The sequence below is a fragment of the Orbicella franksi genome, chromosome 3 (assembly GCF_964199315.1).
Source record: "Orbicella franksi chromosome 3, jaOrbFran1.1, whole genome shotgun sequence".
Classification (NCBI taxonomy): domain Eukaryota; kingdom Metazoa; phylum Cnidaria; class Anthozoa; order Scleractinia; family Merulinidae; genus Orbicella; species Orbicella franksi.
In genome coordinates this window covers 19,330,613-19,342,932 of record NC_138147.1, presented here as the reverse complement: position 1 = coordinate 19,342,932, position 12,320 = coordinate 19,330,613, and the positions used below count along the sequence as shown (strand labels likewise).

General features: G+C 37.7%; 2 long non-coding RNA genes across 2 annotated transcripts; both read left to right on the top strand.

Annotated features, from left to right (window-relative positions):
* Positions 1-1,627: 1,627 nt before the first annotated feature.
* Positions 1,628-4,801, top strand: LOC145481747 (uncharacterized). Its single transcript, XR_014048676.1, has 2 exons — positions 1,628-1,765; positions 4,559-4,801. It is a non-coding gene; the product is annotated as an uncharacterized LOC145481747 (long non-coding RNA).
* A 3,062-nt stretch (positions 4,802-7,863) lies between these two features.
* Positions 7,864-12,319, top strand: LOC145481656 (uncharacterized). The gene is made up of 4 exons (XR_014048668.1): positions 7,864-8,247; positions 8,942-9,092; positions 10,821-10,967; positions 11,445-12,319. It is a non-coding gene; the product is annotated as an uncharacterized LOC145481656 (long non-coding RNA).
* The last annotated feature ends 1 nt before the right edge of the window (position 12,320 follows it).

Genomic DNA, 12,320 nt, shown 5'->3' with positions numbered 1-12,320 from the left:
TCTGCATTTCTCTGGAATGGCTCAACAACGCGGTTTTCCGCAAAGAAATTGCTGTAGGACTTAAGCTAACCCTGAAAATGCATATCCGTGTGACTCGTCCAATGTTCAACAGAGTTTTTCGGGTGCAAAGAAATAACCTGGTTGAAACTTGAAACAGCAGCTAGTTTGTAATTTGCAGAAGAGCATTTGGTGTCGGATGATATGAAAAGCGATGGTTTAGGCTGTTTATGAAAATGAAATTCAAGCAAGTTGTTTGTCAATTTGTTCATCAGAATTGTAGCGACGCTGCACATCGCTTTCAGTTGGCTTCCATTTCCTATTGGTCAACTGCGCTCTCAAGTGTGGTGTAGACCATACTTGGCGGCGCACTTCGGCTTCTTTGATCTACGAACGTTTCCATGGTCACTAAGTAAAGTTCAAGTAAGTTTTCACACTCAAAGTAGGTTCAAAGTGTACTTAGATTATACTTACAAGCTCCAGTGTGAAGCCAAGTATTAGCTTAACTGTTATAACGCATTTCTTTCAGGCTGGTTTCTATTTTTTGGGATTTTATAGTTTTCATAGAAATGAAAGTTCCTAAAATAATACATTATTCGAAACTACAATCCAATTCCCAATAACTGGTTTAATTTTCACATCGTTAAGCTAATTGAAAATGTTAGGTATGGTGCAAAAAACTGTATGGAGCCGAGACACCTTCACGCGTGCTTACAATTAAGCAGTCAATGGATTATCAGAATGGCTGCCGCCTTAGAGTTAAGATAATTTTCAGTAACGCGGCGTCACTTAAAAACTTCCTCTGAATGTTTCTTGAGATTTACAGCAGATCAGTCACATTTCGCTAATGGGTCACAGAACTACTAATACATTACCTTAGCGATATGCATTTTATCTTTTCTCATCAAACCAAAGCAGGGGTAGTTAACCTGTCAAACTATTCAAATAAGAGGGGAACATGACAACTAAACAAATGTAATTTAGATAAAGGTGCAATGAAAACGCCGAAATAATGACCTCGGCAGGTGTAGAGTCAATTCTCCTGACAAGAAGGCCAAATGGAATTGTTAATGTTCATCTCCACACAAGCTGCCGTGTTGATCGGTCGTGAGTTCAATTCAAGGTAAGGAAGTTTTCCTTTTTTTCTCAGTTGAGTCGCTCTGAAATATAAGGAAACATCGTTTATATCAATAATAATTGGCTATAAGCGATCCAAATGTTATCATGTGGAAATAGCAATGCTGTTTTCCCTCTTTGTGAGCATCTCCTTTTTAAAGAACTCGCCAAAGCCAAAACCCCATGTTAGGTTTGCGTTTGTTTAAGATATTGTTCATTCTTGAGATTTACATTTTTACAGCAGTGAGGAATGCTTCATGCTCTTCAGGGTTAAGAGCGTAGCATATGTATGCTTACTGAAAGGCACTCAAGAAGAATAACTTGAGACCTGTTTATTAAAAAAAAAAAAAATAAAATCAACGAATGTTAATCGTTGAGGAACGTTGGAACACATGAATAACACCAGTCAAAAACTTAGTTTGGTTGTATCGTAGCTGTCGATTTGCCAAGTCTCTTGTTTTGTTTTGAATTGACTTCCCTTTAACTTTATTCAAACAGCTGTCCAGAGTGGTTAATAAAGAGCGCCTCGAAATGTTACCAAACACATTTCTCGTTGCTATATTTGCTTCAGTGGTGCTTGGTGCTAGCGGCCTTCCATTTCACTTAAAAGTACTATCACAAGATACAGCAAACAAGGGAACACTGATAGAAGGTGGGTAATCCTGTCACCAAAAATTCCAGGCTTTATTAAGAGAGTAACGTAAAAAAGAGAAAAAACTCTTCATATACGCATGCATGATAAAACGCATATAGATATAAATTAGCTTTTACGATCAAGCAAACGTAAAATTATGAAGTGGATTTATAAGCTTTAGATGAAATCCTACTTTTTGAAAAGGATGCAAATCTTTCGGGATGCCCCCGCCTTACTACTCAAATATGATAACTTTAATTGCACAAAAACGTCCCGAAAGGTAAAGAAACAGTTCATGCCTCTATTCATGGATAATCTAAAAGATCCTGGTTTTTCAAAAAAAAAACAAACTTTACTGGTTTAAATTAAAATCCTAAATCATTAGTAACGAATATAAATCAAACAAATGATTTACACCGAAACCAGTTTTCTGCGATGAAACACAAAATTTTGAAGTGATAAATAACTAAATAAGAGCCGACATGCAAATTAATTGGGCTTGCTTTAGACAGATCCAAAATAGACTTGATTTAAAATAGAAATATCTCCCGAAAACGTCTAAACAAAAAACTACAAATGAACTTTCTATAAGAAAAAAACACGAAGCGCCTCATTAATCAGAAAACGTTTTTCATACGCTCGGCATAATATATGTCATGAAGTGATGAAATATTCACAAGAATTCCGTCGACCTGCTTTGAAGAGCTTAAAATATTAATGACATCTTAGAAACCTCGCCATGAATGGACAGCGCATCAGGTGTCTTAGTTCTTTATTTATAATAATAAGATTAGATTTATACAGCGCTAAAATTATAAAATATTCTAAAGCGCTTTACCATGTAAGATTTATAACCATTTTGGGTGCTGGATTCAGAAATGTTCCTGTTTTTTGTTTTGTTTTGTTTTTGGCCATTTGTGATAAAACATATATATATAAACAATTATTATAGAACAATCGTGGAATAAAAGAGTCTAGTATCGCTGTCTCGGCTGATTCTAAAAGTTGTTTTCACTTCATTGCTTCTCGCGTTTGGTCGAATGGAGGCGGTGCTGTTCAAATGGACGGGCTATGCTATATCGATACTTCCTCAGTTGGCGCTCTATATTTGAGACAAATTCTCAGAGGCAAGTATTTTCAATTTACTTTCGCTCTACTTTCCTGATCAAAAAATAAAAAGAAGTAATAAAGCGGCGTTTAACGTAGCGGGGGTTAATCTTCAACTTCTTTTTTTCTTCCACCTGCTACACGTCGTTTTAAGTGTAAATTATTTGATTTTTTGTTTCTTGGTTTAGCTTCGACAAACATCATTACCTTCTCGTTGGTGAGTGTCTGTCACCAGTAATTTTTTGTCACTGCATCTTTTTATAAGAGTATTATTTTCAGCCATATTGAAATGGTTTTAATTTCAGGCTCGAGAAGCACAGTAGAAACCAGCGGGCAACTGACCGATAGGACAAAGAAAGCGTCTGACTCTTTTGTCATATCTTATATCAAATTGACGCATAAGAAAGCGAGTCACTAAGCAGCAGCTGGCGATATCAAACAAGGTTTTCTTTTAAATCAGAAGAAAAATGTGTAAATCACCGTTGTTTACATAATTATAAAAAGAGAAATATCTTCAAAACTCACGTGGACATTCAACAGTAATCGATAGATTTTCAGCGATGTACATTTATATAAGTGTTTTTCGTGTAGGGGGAAGTTGTGAGGGTGGAGTGGAGGGCGAGTAGCATGCAATTAACCAGCGCTTCGTTCAGAAGGGGCACGTGGCGATTCTACTGCATGACGTGAGTTAAGCTTCAGGATGGAACGGGCCCTGCAACGAAACTTGAAAACAGATCAAAAATGTCATCCCTGTACCTCCACCACAGGTTGGGTTTAATTTCCCCTAATTTGGCTTTCTTATCAATAATTCCCATGGCTAGATCAGCGTAACTGCATGCGTTTTTGGGACCCATAGCCGTACCATGAACCTGAAGAAAGTTCTCATCTGCAAAAAACGAATTATTGTGCTTCCGCAACCACAAGTCTTCTATGATCACCAAAAAACGTACTTGTGAAGTTGCTATTCATTTTAACAAAGAGCCTCATGCTCTGGCAGATTTTGAATTTTGAATTATTGAACAGTTATGTAATCTTAGTGTTAATAACAATAGTCTTGATGACCGTTTGCTTACAAGTGAGGCCTTTTGGTGTGCTCAATTATGCACCCTCGCACCTCATGGACTCAACAAAAGGTGCGAGTTTAATTCCAGGAATAGGATTCGCTACAATCAACTCCATCTTGCTGCTGTATTTTACTTGATTTTATTTGCTTTTTAGCGGGCGTTTTACTATTTTTATTATTACGTAATTCTTATGTAATCTTATGTGAAAAAAATTTTTATTTCTTTGTTTTCTTTGTAAGTTATTGTTTTGTAACTTATTTAAGGCTTTTTCACTTTTTGTAAATTTTATTCCGAGTATTGATATTCCTAGTGTTGAAGAAGCCCGAATGGGCGAAACTTCCACTTAAATTAAAGACCTCCTACGAGAAAAGTTCGCATCTTCTTCTGTCTATTCAACCTATACATATATATATATATATATATATATATATATATATATATATATATATATATATATATATATATATATATATGTCACTAACTGCAGACAGTACTGTTTCGGCCTTCTGGGCCTCATCAGTGCAGTGCTGAAGACTAGGATGGAGGCTAAGCTGAAAAAAGCCGCCCCTAATACTACACATGTGGTAGTATCTAAGCCATTATCCAATTTTTGTCATTGTTATTGTTTTATTATTTTCAGATTCTGAACTATCCGGCTGTCCTGACCCAAGGGATCTTTCTCACTGCCTGTTTGAGGCTCTTTATAATGACGGATGTCAAAGACCAGAAGAGATGAAAATTATATGCAACGAATTCTGCAGTACACCTTGTTGAATTTGTTAGATTACTGTAATGAAACGACAATAAAGGGATATCGGATAGGATAAACACTAATCTGACTAAAAGTTGAAGTTAACGCTAAAAACATATTTCCTACGAGTAGCATGACCGTTGAAGCTTAACAAAAGACAGATCGAGAGTCCGAAGAGCCATTCCATACCTTTTGTAGGAATTGTTCGAGCCGTCAGAACTGCGAGATGTAGGTTTTAGTGGGTACAATTCTGTTCGTTAAGAAACCTAACTTGATCTACCAGCTGGAAGTGCTGGTAAAAATACATATAAAACTATTGTTACTTTTTAAGTTCTTCGACATGACCGAATTCGGTTTAGTCATAGCTAAGTTGAACAAGGAAAGTCACAAAAGAATCCAAGAAAGAACACGATGTGGGTGGTAGGAGGGGGGGGGGGGGCCGGGGGAGGAGGGGAAACAACCCAACCGTTGAAAGATTATTTGGAGGTAATCGATGTAAGTGGTGATGAGTTTGAGATAAAAAAAACAACGCGGGGACAATATCAGAAAATTGACCACGATCGGAAGAAGCAATGAGAATCATCAACAAAAGCGTCGGTAGTGAAAAATGAGGAAAGGCCTTAATTGTCCACACTACTCAGTGTTTCCTGTTTTAAAAAAGAATCTTGGTAAACGCTCCATCCACATTATCGGATCGTTTTTTCCTGTACACGCTGAACAAAAGCGTGAAAACGATGCACAAACGCCCCATGTCTGCCGATTGAGCACGCAAAGAGTACTTGAAGCCATAATTGACTGGGTCAAAGATTACATGCATGATCCTCGTGTCATTAATTTCGCCGTCCTCCCTCGTAACCACTCTGGAGCAAGGCCCCGTCAACACTACGCTGGAGAAATTTGAAAGCGAAGGTTTCACTCTGAAAACGCATCAACTAATTTCCGTCCGCACTACACCGGAGGAATTTAAAACGCAACAATCACCGGTCATTTCGGATTTCTGTTTGAAGGAACAATGTCAGGGAAATCACATGATTCTCGTTACACCATCATTTTCGAAAAGCACAGTTTTCAAAATGTGTTCCGTCCACTCGAAAACGAAGAGTCGGCGTTTTTAAATTCCTCCGGTTCGAAGAGCGTTTTCGAAAATCTCCGTTTTCGTGACAGATTAGCGTGGATGGTCGGCCTAACCGTAGAAATAAATCTGCATTTTAAAATTTCCCCAGCGTAGTGTGGACGCTGCCCAAACTGCGTTCCTCATGCTCAAGCGCGGCGGAGGGCCAAACATAAAGCATGCTTTTTTCAAACGCGGCGCATAAGTGCGTTAGAACAGAAATCGAAATATTTCCATGATAAGGTGCGCAAAGTTCTCAAGTGTCCTCTGGTCTCAACAAAATATCTGTGCATGCAGCAAACTTTATTGGAATTAAAGGACCAGAAGTGAATTCCGACTTTGCCGCAGGACATTTCGTGCTTTTTCAGCTGTATTCGACTGTTCTACTCTGCCCTGCCCGGCGCATCCTAATAAAAATGACATAATATGTAGATGATTGATATAGCTAGTAATTTGGGATGCCAGGAGGAACGCTGAAAAGTAGGCGACCACGTCGTCGTCGGAAATTCAAACCAGAATTTTTCATCTAATGGAAAGCACCCTACATCTTTTTCAGAGTTTTTACTTTCGGCGCCTGCCTCAAACGAAACATTTAAAACTTGCTTCCGAGAAGAAGGGAATACTAATGTTACACGTTTAAATGTGGTTTTCGAGATTTTGACCACAATCTCTCCAGTCTCCAATTGACGACCAGAAATAGGTATCTTTAGCATTTTATTGCGTCTTTTGTAGACAACTCCTGTTAGTCTAGCTGTTCGAGTTAACTGGTAGGAGGTACCACCTGCACCACCTCATCGTATTCACCAACTTTCTCTTCTAAAACGAAGAAACCTGATCAAAAATTGCAACATCGTGAGTGGAATTTTTATCTTTTTCAATAATTAAGACCATGACCAAGTGATCAGTGTTTAGTGTGCGTTCATTTATTTATACACGCACGTGCCGTGCAGCTGATAAAAACACACACAGCTGAGCATTTATTTTCAATTTCATTGTCAAAGTAATTCTCTAATACAGAGTAATGGTCAGGGCTTGGAAAAGTTGTATTTTAAAACACATAGCGGGTTTCCTAGCTAAGAGCTTCCTGTTGAAGGTTACCGCAAAGCCGTGGTATTGAATACTTTTCACTACACCTACGTGTGTGATGGACTACCTTTTGAAAACTAAAACGTTCGTCTTTCGCTGTCATCTAGAAAATTGTTTCATTATAAAAATAGCGAACAGAAATTAAGTTCTACTTTTACCTGTCCTCCTACGGTACGATAAAGAGAATTTTCCATTGCTCATTAATCGTGCTGACGATTTATTGATGATACGTAGGCGTGCAGCGATTGTACAGCGATAGTACGCCCACTATTAGTTTAGCGAAAGCTGACTCACACATACTTTGGCCTCTTTATTTCCTGTTTGGTTAACTGTGGAAGACGCGCTGATAAATAAATATTAAACTGCACCCAATAGTTGAGGAGAATTTGATTCTGAAGATGAGGACATTATGCTTTCAACCTTATCCTTACGCCTTCAAGGTGGCGGCAGCAGGGAAAGTTTGAGACATTTCATCGTTCCTCTCGCAAACCATGAAAACGCATCACAACAACGTCGCTGTGTTTTAATTCACTTATTTTAATGTTCATTTCATTTTGATATCCAGATACTTCCGTATAATGGTCAGACTACCTGCCAAACAAAATGCAGACACCTTTCTTACTTTGCGGTTCATTTAAACTTCATGCGCTCCGCTTCCTAAATTCTTTATTACTGACGCTATTATCAGTTTAACCAATATTTTTATTTCAACAGGGATCCAAACAGTACTTCAGGCTTCACGGAGAAACAAAACACGCTGGTGTTTGAATAAAACAATTTTAACCAACTGAATTCATTTGTTCCCTACAATTTATTGCGTGATTACTGACGTAGTTTAAAAGTAGCATGATTGTAATTTTGCCACTAACTGTAATTTTAATTTGGCGCAATCACATTCTGCTCAGTCAAATGGCGGCCACAACATACATATTTATTAAGCTTGAAAAGCTTCAAGTGGCCGTAAGGAACATATGATAGTTAGTCTCCATAAGACTTTCGACGCAAATTCACGTATTGAAATGATTTTTAGTTCCTACTTTCATAGTCCTGGTGTTATTGGCATTTCGACAAAAATACAGAGTGATATTTTTAACATATTGTTCGTGCTATCTCTGAAATCAAATAAAACACGCAATCGCGACTTGTTTATAATTCATCAATCAGTTTATTTTCTCCCCAAGACGAAATTATCGCACAGAAAGGCGGGTTTGATTGAATATCAACGCAATGTTTGCTTTTTTTTTAACTGACAAGTTCTTCGTAACCTCAAATTAGTAGCTTTTTTCTGCCGCTGTCATGATGAGATCACGGTTATTCGTCTGATCACAGAGCACAGGTCCTCGCCCATTCTTAGCCATTGAAGAAGAGGACTTCCAATAGGGTAATTTCCTTGCAGACTATGTTCTTATTCGTTTTTATTTAATATCCCATTCGGGTAATATTGGATTTTAAGGCATTTTAATCAGAGTTTGGAGTTTACAGTATCATCCAGTATTAAGTTATTCAGTGACGTGGGCCAAGAAGTTTCCTTTAGTTCATTTACCTCGCATCTTGCTCCAATCATTTCTGACTGGAAACATCATATATAATAATCCCTTTACTTCTTCCTTCCTCTGTGTTTATGCCGTTCATCACCTGCAAACTTTACAAATATAACTGATCAAAAACTATTTGTAATATAACAGTTTACTGAACAGGGGAAAATTCCACAAGGAAACAATTGTTAATACTATTATACGTGGTTTGCTGAGTAGTCTCAAAATTAAACTGGCTCGCAAACTTCAACGATCGAAATCTAATGCAATATTTCAATGTAAGACACTGGTAATATGGAAATTTGGGAAATTTGGGAATTTCAATTGCATTTAAAAATTAAATGGAAATTTTCTCAATGAACTATTCTGAAGTTGCTATATAGCTACCTATTCTGTAATACACAAATCTCTGTGAAATTTCTGGTAATAAAAATTAGCTAATTTTCTGATTGAGTCTACAAGGGCCGGCAATAACTGAGAACCGGTGATTGAAAACAAACTTGGATTGTTTTAAATTATGTTGTACGTTTGTTTCCTCAGCAACCCTAAGTGAAATAACTGACAATGGTTCACTCCAGAGTAGTTGTTCTTCTAGTCGCCCTTATTTGTGTTGGAATTGCCACCGCAACGTTTAATGATGACAACCTTAATCAAGAAGACAGGGATCTTACAAAAAGAGAGTTTCTGAAAGGTAAGCAACCCATGGAAATAACAAAAGACTGAGATTCTTTTGAACCTTTAACTCATATCAGGATTGTAAACCAGAATGACAACTCAGATAGAAAAGAACGGTTTAAAGTTGATCGCTATGATGCCTCGATGTAACAATACAGCTTGATATGTACACACGCAGTATATACATTTAACTAACAAATAGTGCAGACAACTTGCAATGTCATGACAAGTCAACAAGTCAACAAGTCAATGATAAAAATGTTTAAACAATTTCATATCATAAGAAAGATTTTAAAACGAGTCATTAATTAAATGTCACTCAACTTCTAAAATTACATTTCCTATCTTTTTGTGCATGCTGTCGATACGTATCAGATGTGCAGTGAGTAATGCTTTTTATGTCCACGTTGTCATTATTGTCAGTAGTGATTTGCATTTTAATGTTGATAGTTTGCATTGGAAAATTACCGAGGGTAACTTTCGGTTTGAATTTTCAGAGCGAAAAAACGTACTGCGCAGCTTACTGCGCATCCCTGCTTGCGGGCTCGGGCGATGCTGGTTGCAATGGTGGAGAGACTGTAATAAGGGCCGCCAGGATGTCGCTCGGTTGATTTATTTATACTTGGGCAAGCTCCCCCTACCTGCTGGAGGCTCTCTTACTTATATATTCAGTGGTGTGGATATATGGATGCATTATGTAAATGGGTTGGTGGGAAAAATGTGGCTTCGCACCGAAATGTCTTGTATGCCGCTTGGAATAATGGGTTCGAAAACCTTGTTGATGTTGTTGACGTCCAAAAAAATTGATACCCTTTGAAACATTACACCAGCTTTCCATAAGGGGCGAGAAAATGTTGCTACATACTGGGAAAATTGGGAAAGCAGATAAAGTTCGTAACTTTTTTGTTTAGATGATCGACGAAATTCCCGCCATTTTTTCAAACTTGGAGCCTGGCGCGCGGCCAAAACTACGTTTTTTTTTCCGTTCTGAAGTTTGAATTCAAGTTAGCTAATTAAAAAAAAAATAAATTGTTATATAAGTTAATCCATGTTTTAAACGGATCGTTCAAAATTGCGAGGGTGACTGTCCTGGCTATTTCTCTCTCTTTACACCAAAGAGGTTTTTCTTTATAATTATTACTCGGTTCTCGAATGCGCTTTCTACAGCGTAGTGAGACTGGGGAGGTTAATCGTACGTGAATACCTCCAGCGGCCACCATTTCATTATGTTGTTACGAAAAAGACCGCGACGTGAAGAGCGAGTGACGTCATTATTATCCCTGATTATTCCGAGTATCCTGCTGCACTAAGGTTTCACTGAATTGTATTGCGAATCCTTGTAGCGCATAAGTATCGCGTCACCAGCATTGTAGAATTTCCTTCGACAGATGCACGAGTCAGTAGGGCGAGTGTAATTTGTAGTCTCTGAAAAATTCACGAATGCTTATTTATTCCTAATTGCACGTGAAAAACCATTTGACCACTTCTTAATAATATAGATGCAATTTTTAAAATTTCAACTTTGTGCACTCCACTTTAACTTTTTGCACTCAATTTCAACTTTCTGCACTGTTTTGGATTAATTGACTTGCTCTCAGCCAATCAGCATGCTGAAGTTTTTGCATGTGTATTATTAGGCATATTACAAGAATAAAGCAACGTATATCGTGTACATTTGACAGATCTGGTGATATCCAGAAGAAAGCAGGGTACTCGTTCTGACCACCCCTTTTTAATTTTCTAGATGTCTTAGCAGTTATGAACGACAAGGAGAAGCGTGGACGATGCGTGGATCGTAAGAGTCGAAGGAAGTGTAAAAACTACGAGCTGTTCTTCTATAGCTGCCAACACAAAATGATGAAAAAGTATTGCCGAGCAACCTGCAGAAATTGTAAGATGCTGCTAATAGAAAAAGTCTGCTCATTTTTTAGCAGTTTTTAAAGATGGACCATGGGCTAGCCTGTAGCTGTCGTATGGTTTTACAATAACTTTCATCAGCCGTAGCTGAACTATTAGCATAAGAGAATACTCTCTCATCAAAAGATAATCGTTGATTAAAAATCAAAACAAGCGACCAGCTATCATAATGATGTTATTAAAAAAAGGCTCATTATGCATACATTACGTCCCCATCACTCCAGTATTGAGCGCTTTATGTAATTATGACATGATTTCATGACTGCATACGTGCCAAATTCCATCATGGAAGCCTGGAGTGATTTCTTCGGAAACTTTCCATGTGCCTTGTATAAATATTGAAATTAAAATACAACTACAAAGAGCATCACAAATAAAAACCAACCCTGAAAGGTAAAAAGAATATACTTTATATTGCTAATTATGTTTTTGTACACGTTATTTTTTTCAGGTTAAACTACATGAAGTGCTCAGCTCGCATCACCATTGGCATGTAGCAAGCTCAAAGTGATTTGTTACATGTATTGAGTAGGCTGAAAAATAAATAGATATAATATACTGAGAGAGAGCGTGGTGTTTCCAAGTAACATAGAAAGGTTGTGTAGTTATTAGTAACTTAGTAATTTAAGTAATTGTTCCTGAAAAGCCCCATTGGGGAGGTAACAATAAAGTATGTATGTAAAGGTTATGGGTCATGATATTGTCGTCGTTTCGTTTTGTTTCATTGTTTGGTTTACTTGTTCACACGTAAAACTATGCAAACACATGTTACTCCTTTCGTCTGCACGAGTACGGCGCTCATTTAGTCCACACCTAAACGGTAAACAGTTGAACAGGAGCTTTATTTTATAGCCTTATCTCGCCATAACGGCCACATATTTACCATGGCTACTTGCATGTGTCTCTGTGGTGGCAGTTTGGCGAGGTTCGAATAGACCAAAGAGAATGCTCATTGAGCGATATATAAAACCTTCGTTTTGTGAGTGTGGTCAAAAAAGTGAATAGGCCAAATTCATATTCCCGGTATTCGGACTGGAACTAGCTAATGTGCGGGGAATCTTTTCAAATGCAAATGACATAAATGTCGTTTTAATGATATTTTCCCGCATGAGCCTCCATTGCAAGCTAGTTCCAGTCCAATACCGAGAATACGAATATGGCCTGGGTACACTAATTTTAATTCAAAACATAACTAATTCTATCGGTGGCTACTTCTACGGAAAGTTCAAACACATAAAATTCAATCTGTGCTTCCTTTGTACATCAACTTCCTCAGTCTCAGTCTATGTTGCCGGTAGAAACGTCACAATGCTTCAAGAAGCAGTCC